Here is an 11,794-nt window from a genome sequence, read left to right as displayed (position 1 = left end):
GGGTTACGAAACACTACCGAGATTTACATATCAAATATAAAAAATTTCATATCATTACACATTCATATCATAAACCAATATTAATCAATCATATCGTCCCTTAAATGAGCCCTCGAGGCCCAAAATACGTATTAGAATCGAGTCGGGACTAAACTAGAAACTCAAAAAAAATTTTGCAAAATATCAAGAACTTTCCAAGGTGCAGGGGGCACACGCCCGTGTGGCCAGGCCATGTGGCTCACACGGCCAAGAGACACGCCAGGATATCAGGCCGTGTGGGTATTCGAAATAGGGGCACACGGCCGTGTCCCAGCCCGTGTCCAATTTAGGATGCTCACTCACTTGGGTCACACGGCCATGCCACACGCCCGTGTGCTAGGCCGTTTGAGCCTATTGACTTGCATTAATTAGATGCAGGGATCACACTTTAACATATTCACAAGCAAATACAATACATCCAAATCAAGCCAATACCAAGTATCGTGCATGACATATCAATACATATGACAAGTCTTTTTTTTTATCAAATTAACTCAATACATGTAAAAACATCTTTGTACTAAATATGCCATTTCAACCATTCATTAATATATCTGTACGATTTCCATCACTCATTCATTTCAAATACACATCAACCATATATAGACTCTTATATACTCACCAAAACATATCTATCACAAGCCATTCCAATGGCTAGTTATAACCAAAACGCATACATGTTATCAATGGCCCAATTCAACCTATACATGCCATGATAACCAAAATTTAGTTTGTTACATATACCGAAATGAGCCGAAGGATAGTGTGAGATATCTCCGCCAAGCTTCCAACCCAATTAGCTTCCTAATTACTATAAAACAGAGAAAAAAACAGAGTAAGCATTTAATGCTTAGTAAGTTCGTATAACGGGAAATTAACTTACCATTCATTTACATTAAAGGTAAGCATATAAATTACATCCAAAGTAGTTTGGCGAATAGCCTAAACACATACCCTCATCAAACATGTTAGTCATATATTTCACATGAATATCAAGAAACATGTTTGATCTCATCAAATATTAAATTTCCATATTCATAATTTTCCATTTCTTTGTTCATATATCAATTTCATGTATTTTATGTATATACAAGTAATGGTTCATTTCAAACTCTTATGTTTTCTCATATCAGGATTTTTCCCATTGAATCATTTAAAGTATCGATGGATACACGGGTAGTACACACGAAGAGTACAAATTTGTAATCCGTCAACTCATATTCGGGAATGCTCATGTGAGCATATAAACGAGAAACTCATGTGAGCCATGTAACTGGAAGCTCTGGAGAGCCAGTAATGAGAAGCTCATGAAAGAGCCTTTAATCGGGAAATTCTGAATATCCATATATCGAGACGCTCATAAGAGCTGCGGTGTGTCTACAACACATGCAGGATCACAACCAAATCGGGATGCTCCGAAGAGCTATTAACGGGAAGCTTGCATAAACCATATAATGGGAAGCTCATGAGAGTTAATAACGGGACGCTCTTTTGAGCTGTGGTGTCTCTGCAACACATACAGGACCACAACCAATTCAGGAACCCTGTATCCATCGAATTTCATTTATTCAAACGGGACTTACTATTTGTCAGACATTGTTGGATATGTGATTAATTTTCATATATGTCAATTACACAATTTATTTCACATACACAACATTCAATTCAAAAAATATAACTATACAATTTAGTTACACGAACTTACCTCGATAATTGTTTGTATATGCAAAATCTACTAATCTGACACTTTTTTTTCTCGAACTAACTTCGTATTTGGTCTATCCGGATCTATATGAATGAATTTAAAATTAATTTAATACAATTCATACTCAATTCAATCCAATTCATATTTTAGGAAAATTACTATTTTGCCCTCATACTTTTATTTAATTATGATTTCGCCCCTAGGCTCAGAAAATGAAATTCATGCAATTTAATCCCTATTCCAAGCCTAGTTGATTTTTACATATCTCAAAAATAGTCCATGTATTTCACAAAATTCAGAATTTTTCCATGAATTTTACATCTTTTCAATTTAGTCCCTAAATCACAATGTCATCAAAACTCCCTTTACAAAAGTTTTTTATCTATCTACAACCTTTCAATTTCTAACATAAAACTTCATAATTCATGCATACTCATCCATGGAAAAACCCTAATACTTTGATAACTTTACAAATTAATCCCAGAGATAGCTAGATTAAGTTATTATGATCTCGTAAATATAAAATTACTAAAATGGGACAAGAATACTTACTCAATTAAGTCAAATAAGTTTGCTACCTTCAAACTCTTCTAACTAGGGTTTCAATATATTTTGATTTGGGAAAGATGATGAAATAAGATGATATTAAATTTTATCATCTTTAATTATTTCTCTTTCCAGTTTAGTCCTTTTCTTTTCTTAAATTTCCAATGATGAATCATCACACTTATCTACTAACTCCACTAATTAGTCTATTTACCATATAAGGACCTCAAATTTTGAATTTTATAGCTATTTGATACCTATAGCTACTAGAATGCAACTTTTGCACTTTATGCAATTTGGTCCTTTTGATTAAATTAAACATGTAATCGGTAAAATTTTCTTAACGAAATTTTTATACGATATTTCTATCATAATTCAAACCATGCAATAATATTAAAATAATTTTCCTTTTAGACTCAGATTTGTGGTTCCGAAACCACTATTTTAATTTCACTAAAAATAGGATGTTACACATCAACTTGATGAAACCCCAAATAGGCGCATAATTTAGCATCTACCTCCTCCTTCACATTGTTGGAGAAAAATATATGTGTCTTTTGTCTATTAACTTTGTGCCCAGAAAACCAAAAAAATCTATCCAATACATGTCTAAGACAATCAACTCCTGTCACAATTGCTCTACCAAATAACAATAGGTCGTCAGCCAAAAAGAGAGGCGATATACTCGGGCCTCGGTGAGAAAGCATAATTGGTTCCCAAGACCCCTCTTCAATTGATGAATCAATTAGATGCCTCATTTTTTCCATGCCAGGGACAAACAAGTAAGGAGATAGGGGATCCTCTTTTCTCACCCTTCTAGATGGGGTAAATTCCTCCGAGAGATTTCCATTCTAAAGAAATTGCATTGAAGATGATGAAACGCACTGTATAATAGTATGCAAAAGAGTTCTAAGTAACCCAGCATCAACCAATGTATCCCAAAGAAAGTCCTAATGAATCATGTCATATGCTTTCTCAAGATCCACCTTGACCACTAACAGCCTCCGGACGTACTAATGTCCAGAGTGTGAATACTACAATAAAATATAGAATGACAAGACGGTATCTACAAGTATATGGGTCGAGTTGTAATATAGTATTACAATGAAGTAGGTGAGTAATTTGATGATCGTACCCAAAGGAGGCGAGTCCTAGATCAATTCTAACCTAAACACTAAATGATCTTATTGGTACTTTTAAATAAATTATAGTACAAGAGCATAAAGAGGGTTTTACGATTTTCATAATAATAAACTAAGATAACATAAAATAAATAAAACTCAAGAGATAGAAAAGTAGAGTAAATCAAATCTTGATTATGGGTGATTAGCTCATTTTGATAATCCCCATCAACTGTTGCTTTAGATTCCCCTTCAATCGACTAGTCACTATCCTAGCAGGACCTTCTAATCTTCCACTAACATAATGATTCAACAAGAACTACTTATCTTTCGAGCTCACAGTCCAGACTGGCTTGGGGTGAAGGTGTTCATGAATGGGCAATATTAATTTTAGGTTAATTCCTACCTTGATAACTTTTTGGGGTTGTTAGGTCCATAGTTTGTTTCACGTTCTTCCTTTCCTAAACAGTTGATCCATTGAGTGACCCTACAAAATAGTTAATAAATCATACCTTCACTCGCTAATCCCCCACAGAGAGATTAGTTCCTTATGGCTTTCATAAACAATATGGAATAGATGGAAGAATTAATCATAATGAATGAATTAAAGTAAAGAGTTTAAGAAAAACCTGAATGATATTGATAATAAATACGAATCCACAGAAGTTGATCTCCTTCACAACTCAGATCTCTTGAAATAAAATAAAGAAAAATAAATTAAACTCTAGAAAACCTAAGAAAGCAAGAAAACAAAACGAAATCTACAGAAAGAATCTAAGCTAATGGAATGGTGTCTATAACATGTACCAAATGAGCCTATTTATATCCTTCAGGTGGCCATCGTCTTTAACCCTAGGTCAGCTAACATTCTCGAGCTTTAAGTTCGATTATGCAGACCAAAATGCCCCTACTTTGTGTTTATTTTCCATCCCAAAATCAATGTCGCGACACACTAGGACTTGTGTCACAACAGAAGTGGCAGCATACTCCTTCTTGAGACGTCTTTAGGGGTATGTTGCGACACCCACAATCTGTGTCACAATATCGAAGGCAGTTTCGTACTCTCTCCATTCTGCTCTTTATGTTGTGACATTAGGCCTCCCGTGTTGCGACATAGCATCCAGTATTAGTCTAAAATACCTTCTAATGGTCTCTTAGACACTCACAGGGTATGTTAGCTCTCCCTTAGCCCTCCTTCGACCCTTAGGATCAATAAAAGACTCAATTTGCACATTTTGTTGAAGGTAAGTAAAGCTAAAGAAACTTAACTAAAATATAACGAAAATGTTTATATTCAAGCTCCTTAAATGTGAAAAATATTTTAATCTACTACACCGATTTATAGCAGATACCATTTTTTAGTTTATGTATTCTTTATAGTATAAATAGCATATTAGGCAATGATTATGTTGTCTGATATGTTCCGCGAGGCAATAAAGCTTGATTGGTTCTACTTGACCAAAGTTTGCATAACTTGTCGAAGTCGGATTATAATTGTTTTGGTGATTATTTTGTACAGAACATTGCACAAACTAATTGGGTGAAATTGATTAATAGTTTCTGGTCCAGCAATCTTGGGTATTAAAACTAGAAGAATCTTGTTAAGTTTAGGATCCAAGCATTTCTCTGAGAACACGCGCTTTACTAATTGAAAACACTAACCCTAACAACCTCCTAATTTTCTTGGTAAAATTTGGCATGAAGCCCATCCACCCCAGGTGCCTTAAGAGGATTCATACTAAAAACAGAACAAACCTCCTCTAAAGTGACATTAGCCAATAATTCACTAAGAATATTAGCCTCCAACTTTAGGAAACGTTCGCACATAGGAGACCTCCCCATTGAATAATTATCCACCGTATATAAAGATGAGAAATAATCAATCGCATGCCTTCGTAAAATATCCTTATCAAAACACCAACCAGTCCTTTCGATCAGTAAAGCTTCGATTTTATTATGCCTCCTCTACTTTAATGTGCGATTATGAAAAAAAGTAGTGTTTCTGTCCCCATTCAATAACCACTCACTTTGAGATTTTTGAAACCAATACATTTCTTCTTGGTTTAGAATGTGTTCCAATTCGAGCCATATTTTTTATTCTCTCAAATTGAGCCTCGTACTAAAACTTCTTTCTAAGGCTTACTGCACATGTTCCATTCTCTCAGCTTTATTCTTTTCCTGTCAAAAATGTTATCGAATACAGTTTTATTCCACTCTTGTATTAACTTCGAAAATGTGTCAATATTCTGCATAACATCACCTCCAGAATCCCACACCTTCAAAATCACATCTTGGAATTCTGAGCGTTGTAGCCAACTTACAAGGAACCAAAATGGATGAACACCCATCTTTACCTCCTTAGGGCTAGTTGACACCAATAAAAAATGGTGATTCAACTTCAATTTATAAAGGTGTCTGATTGTTGTATTCGGGGCAAACCTCTGCCAATCACCATTACAAAACGATATGTCAAGTCTATGAAACAATTGAACCTTACTCCAAGTGAACTTCGGTCCTTGGAAATCCAAATCAATGAAACTACAATGAAAGAAGAAATACCTAAAATGATTACACCAAACCTATAAAGCATTTGCACCACCTTGTCATTCATCAGCACTCATAATCATATTGAAATCACCTGCCAGAATCCATGGCTTGTTAATTCTAGAAGCTAAATAAACAATGTGATCCCATAATTGTCTCCTTAAACCTCGTTGAGGGCTCGCACCTACCGCTATGCAGAGGAAATGCATTCGACATCTTTGGTCCCGAATTCACACATGAATAAATTGAGAATGTGCCTTTAGGCTCTCCACACTAGTCCCCTCCTTCCACAACAACCAAATATCACCAACAAAACCCACGGCCTCAACCCTAAACGAATAATTAAAACCAATTTGGCAATTACAGCCTCAACCCTAGAGCCACTGATTCTAGCTTCAAAAATAGCAACAAAGTCCAATCAAAATTCTCTATTATACTCATTCAAAATCCTGTGAAAACGTGGATGCCCACAACCCTGGCAATTCTAAAATAGAAACCAAAAATATAACCCCATAAAAATATTAAGATAAAGATAGGAATTCCTTACCCCAAATTAAGCTTCCTCAGCATCTGCCAACGATTGATCACTCGAATCATCATCCTCCACCTCATCATCCATCAATCTGGAGTTTTCTCTATCATGGCTGCACATCCCATGAATACTTTCATTCATCACTGTCGTAACGGTTAGAGATGGTTCATCATACGCTAACAAGGAGCAAGGAATCTAACTAGTATTTTCTCCCGCCTCTCCCCCAACCAATCCGTTTAACCTGTGGCAAGAGCTTTCTCCCATTCGAATTTCCAGTTTAGAACTATGATTTTTTTGCCAGAGTCCCCTATCGATTGTTTCCCCTTACTAGAAGGACAAGTCAATGCCACATGATTCCCCCATCCAATCTTGGGCCAAATGCTTGAAAAAAATTTTCCCTAAGTTTTCCCCAAGAAAAATGGGTCCCATTTTAGATCCATCGTCAAAAGGGTTCTAGGCCAGCCTCAAAAGAAGTCCACCAAGGGAATTAGATGGCTTTAGGACCTTGCGGCCCACCTTGGGCCCATCCTCTATCAATATTAATTTCTCCTTATTAGCCGACTTACCCCGTATCTTGTTCCTAGCCTTAAGTTTACCAGCAACCTGCCGTTTTGCCAATCCTTTTCTGAATTCCTCCACAAATTGCACTTAAGAAATTTGATTCATATTCTCCACATTAATTTCCTGCCCAAAATCACCAGGATTATCACCTAAATCACCACTCAAAGATTCAAATCTAGACCCATTCCTCTCACCGACCGCCGTTGCTCTACCTATTTTTGCCAACACCAATTTAACCCCTTTCTTCTGTCTCCTCTCGACTAGCATCCAAGGGTCATACCTTTCCTCCTCAATATATTTCGAAACCCCAGACGTCTCCCTTGGCAACTGATTCACATTCATCATAGAAGTCGTATCCTGACATGATTTGTAAGGACAAATCTCTTGGTTATTACTATACCTTCCACAATAAAAACACACCATCGATAAGGATTCATACTCCACACGTTGAATCCGGTCATCAATCTTGATATTTGATATCAAGGGTTGTCCTAAATCAACAAAATCGCAAGTCTAGCAAATTGTCCTCTAGCTTTGCTGTCCGTATTCCGATCAATTTTGGCTATTGGACCCATCACACCACCAATAAAATTTAATAAGCTCGTATTGTACATCCCTTCCAGTAAGCCAGGCAAATGAACCCAGACCAACAAATTATTGGGTTGTGCTTAATCAATTGAAAAGTTTGGTGTCCATGGTCTCACTATTAGATAATGTCCAGAGATCATCCATGGTCCTCCCGATATCATAGTAAGGTACTCATTGTCATCTTGGAAATGAACCGACAAATAATCATTCTCCAGATCAAGTATGTAATAGCTCGTTTTCCAATGGTGTCAGGACTACAACTTCGGCGTGTCAATCCGTAAATACTAATCATTTAATTTTTTATGAGGTCATTAGTGTTGTATTAAAATTTGCTTAAGAAATTTTATTGTTTGGATAGTCAATTAAGTAAAAAAATTTAAATCGTAAAAGCTGTAAAAATTGTTTCTAGTAGTGGAATGTGTCAAATGGTATAAGAAAAGGATGGTAAGGGTTTTAAATGGTAAATATACCATTAGGACTTTAGTGGATGGTCTAGGTGAGTTTGAAGTTGAAATTTCATTAGAAACTAAAGGTTAATTTAGTAATTAAACAAATCAATTAAGTAAAATAAAAGTTAACAAAAAAATTAAAATGGCAACATCTTCTTTATTTCTTTCATCCAACTGAAACTCCATTGTCAAAGAAGAAGCAAGCTTTCAGTCATTTAGGGTTCTTCATTTTGGTAGGTAAATCTTGCTTGTTTTTAGTACTTTTTATGCTTCTAAGCTCGTATTGCTCAATTTAGCTAACTCGAAGACTAATTTGAAAAGCTTTCCCATGTTATGGATTATGCCATTGATGAATTTAGGGTGTTCTTGAAGTTTTATGATAGATTATTAAGCTTGGTTGTTAAATAGGACTATTTTGTAAAGTAGTTTTTGGTAACTTTAATGTTTAAGGACTAAAATGTGAAATTAGTGAAATTACTTGTACTTACTGTGAATTAAAAGTAAATATGGACTGCAGTGAGGTCCTAAATAGTTTGGCTAAGTTGGGTTTTAGTGGAAATTGGTTAAATTACGAGTTTTGGACTTATGGACTAGATTGCATAAAAGGTATGTTAGGGATAATTTTGTAAAAAAATGTATAAAAGTACTTATTAGCATAAAATGAGTTAATGTTGTTGTAGGAATTGGTTAATTTAATGGGATTATTATTATAGATCAAGAACGAGTTGAAAGTCGAGGAAAAGAGAAAGTTGTTGAATAGTCCCTGAAATTTTGTCATTGTTGCAGTTTAGCTTGGTAAGTTTGTTCGATTTAATTTAATACATTTGTTATGCTTATCTTGTAAAACTAAATTGTTGAATGTTAGTTTAATATAGTCAATGTTAAGGTAAGGGAAATTACAAATATGATTTGTATATACTGTTGGTTGGTAATGTGTACCCCTATGCAGGATAAGCGTAGGATAGAGTACAATTGACAGGCTAATAGGTTATAATGCGCGTTGTACGAGATTGATATGAGATGAGATTATGGTTCCTATATATTTCTTGTTCACTGAATATATAAAAGTCATGCATTTGTTGCAGACTATCGTGTTATATTACAATATTTTTTGGCGTGTTAGCAAGGGCGAATGTTAGCCTACGGGCTAAGCACTTAGTGCCGAGGCGTGTTATCAGTTGGATTGGCTCATATGAGTGTTTGGTGTGTTTTCTAACGGTTAACCGTGCACCTATATCCATATATCGTTCATTGACAACATTCTAGTGAAAACGGATTATTATTTGAATTGTGGTGTCAATGATGGCATATTGGTTAGGCACCTAGGTTGATTGTTTGTCATGCTTTGAGTATTTTTTTAATGTGTTTTGAGGGCTTGTATGCATGTGCTTTTGGTATGTTTAGGTACCTAACCATTTGGGAGTGAAAATGACAAGTTTTGGGTTGAATTTGGATGCACACTACCTGGGACACGAGCTGTCACAAGGACGTGTGTTACACACGGTCGTGTGCCTTATTTGTATTCAGTGCAGGTTGGTTCACACGGGCATAGAAAGTTACATGGCCATGTGGCCTTATATTACATGGGCACAGTTAGTTACACGGTTAGCGAACACAGGCGTGTGAAGTAGCCACACGGCCATGTTTTGAGCCACAGGGCCTGGGCTCTATCACACGGCCGTGTGACCCCTGTTTTGAAATTTTTCATATTTTTACTAAATCTTCTGATTTGTTTCTAATTGGTCCCCGATTATTTCTAAACTATTTTTAAGGCCTCGTAGACCCGATTTTAGACCCATGAGTGTATGTTTCACTTTAAATTACATAATAATATAAATTTTGACAATTAATTAGAAAATTTGATGCTATTTGATAATAAATGTTCTGCTTTGTATTGTAATACTCCGTAATCCTACTCCGGCAACGAAAACAGGTTAGAGGTGTTACAAAGTATCTGTAAGGATTGCTTCGTTTTCCATATTGACTAAAGTTTATTTGGCATGGCATGGTACTAAATCTTCCGACCAAGAAACTTCACAATCACAGTCTTGGACGTCCGTTGTGCAATAAAATCATGAACCCGTTCAGAAAACTTAATCGAAGGTATCCCATCAACCACTTCCTTCATGGCATCACCTTCATTTAAGATGAAATTTTCATCCTTTTGCGACGAGCCAATATCGCCAAAGGTACCTAATAACTTGTCTTTCCATGACACAGTGGTTTTCTCACTTGAGCCAATTGACATCCCCGCTCCATCCACAATAGAATCACCAAAATCCAGAGGTTCATTCGACCTCTTCCCAATCTTCTTCATTGCTCGTCCTAAGGCTCCATCAACAGTCAACACCCCGTCAATCATTTTTCCTTAAAACTTTTATTATTAGTTTTACCCTTTTTAATTTTCCTGAATAATGATATGTTTCAACAATGGAAATAAAATTAATGGTTGCACTTCATTATAACCTCAATAATTATTTACTTGTAAGTCTTTTATATACCAAAATATAATATGAAAACAATTAATATCTTCAAAATAATATCTTAACTATCATGATAAAACTTTATTCTCTCAATCTATTTTAAATTTAATAATTCTTTTCCTATTTTGTTCGAGTGTTGAGATTTACTAACATTCCAGACCAACAATAATTAAGAAAAATTGGAACCAAATTTCACCGACTTAATTAAATGACAACAACTCAATCCAATTATGTCACGTGACAGTGTTTCAAATTGGACCGCTTCAATGTAGTTGATGTTAACGAAACATTGACTTGTCATGATTAAGACAAGCAACTATCTGAACCTATTGACATGAATCATGACTTATAAGTCAAAAACGACTTTATTTGTTTAAAGCTTCTAGATTTTAAGGGGAGAGAATGGTTGTGAGAAGTGAAGATGAGGTTTGAGATTTTGTGGTTACACTTCTAGTGCTATAAAATAGAATTCCCCAGTTTCAAGTTCACAGTTCAAATGCCATAAAATGTACTTTCCGAGCTTTGATACTTATGTCACTATTCTTAAGAAAAGATATATAGCTTATCGAATATTTTAAGAACAGATATCTTGCGGCAACCGTAAATCTAGAACAGCCTGGCCTTGATCTTAAAAAGAATAATAAATTGCAGTTAAATCCTTATAAAACTATAAATTAATATAACGGTATTGAATTTTTACCCAAAAAATTTTATTTCAATTTTATTCCCTATAATGATTTTCTAACTTTGGCTTGCCTAGCGGATTTAAATTGAAACCCCAAATGTTGAAACAACACCCAAAAAAATGATTGTACCATAAAAGTTCCAAATTCCTTTTTCCTTTTTTTTTTTTTGCATGTTTGTTTAATTTTTGCCCATCTTCTCTTTAAACAAATGTTAATAGATATAAAAGACAACTGATAATAAGCAATCATTGAAACAAAGTAAAGGTTGATAGTTGAAACTGAATTTCAATCGGGGAGAAAAACCAATATGGCTAAAGTGAGTGAGAAGTGGGAACAACATAGGAGGTGAGGTGAGGGAAAATTGGTCCTGCAGTTACCGAGCTCATGTACCATGTTAATACAATTATGATTGAAGTCAAGTCACATCCTGCACAAAAAAGGAAAAGAGAGGAGATAAGGTCCACTATACTACTAAAAATCAGTAAGGAAAAAAGGTAATATAATATCTCCACCTTATCCTATGTATATATCTAATCTTTT

This window comes from Gossypium raimondii, chromosome 7 (assembly GCF_025698545.1).
Source record: "Gossypium raimondii isolate GPD5lz chromosome 7, ASM2569854v1, whole genome shotgun sequence".
NCBI lineage: Eukaryota > Viridiplantae > Streptophyta > Magnoliopsida > Malvales > Malvaceae > Gossypium > Gossypium raimondii.
Note: the sequence above shows the minus strand (reverse complement) of the source record.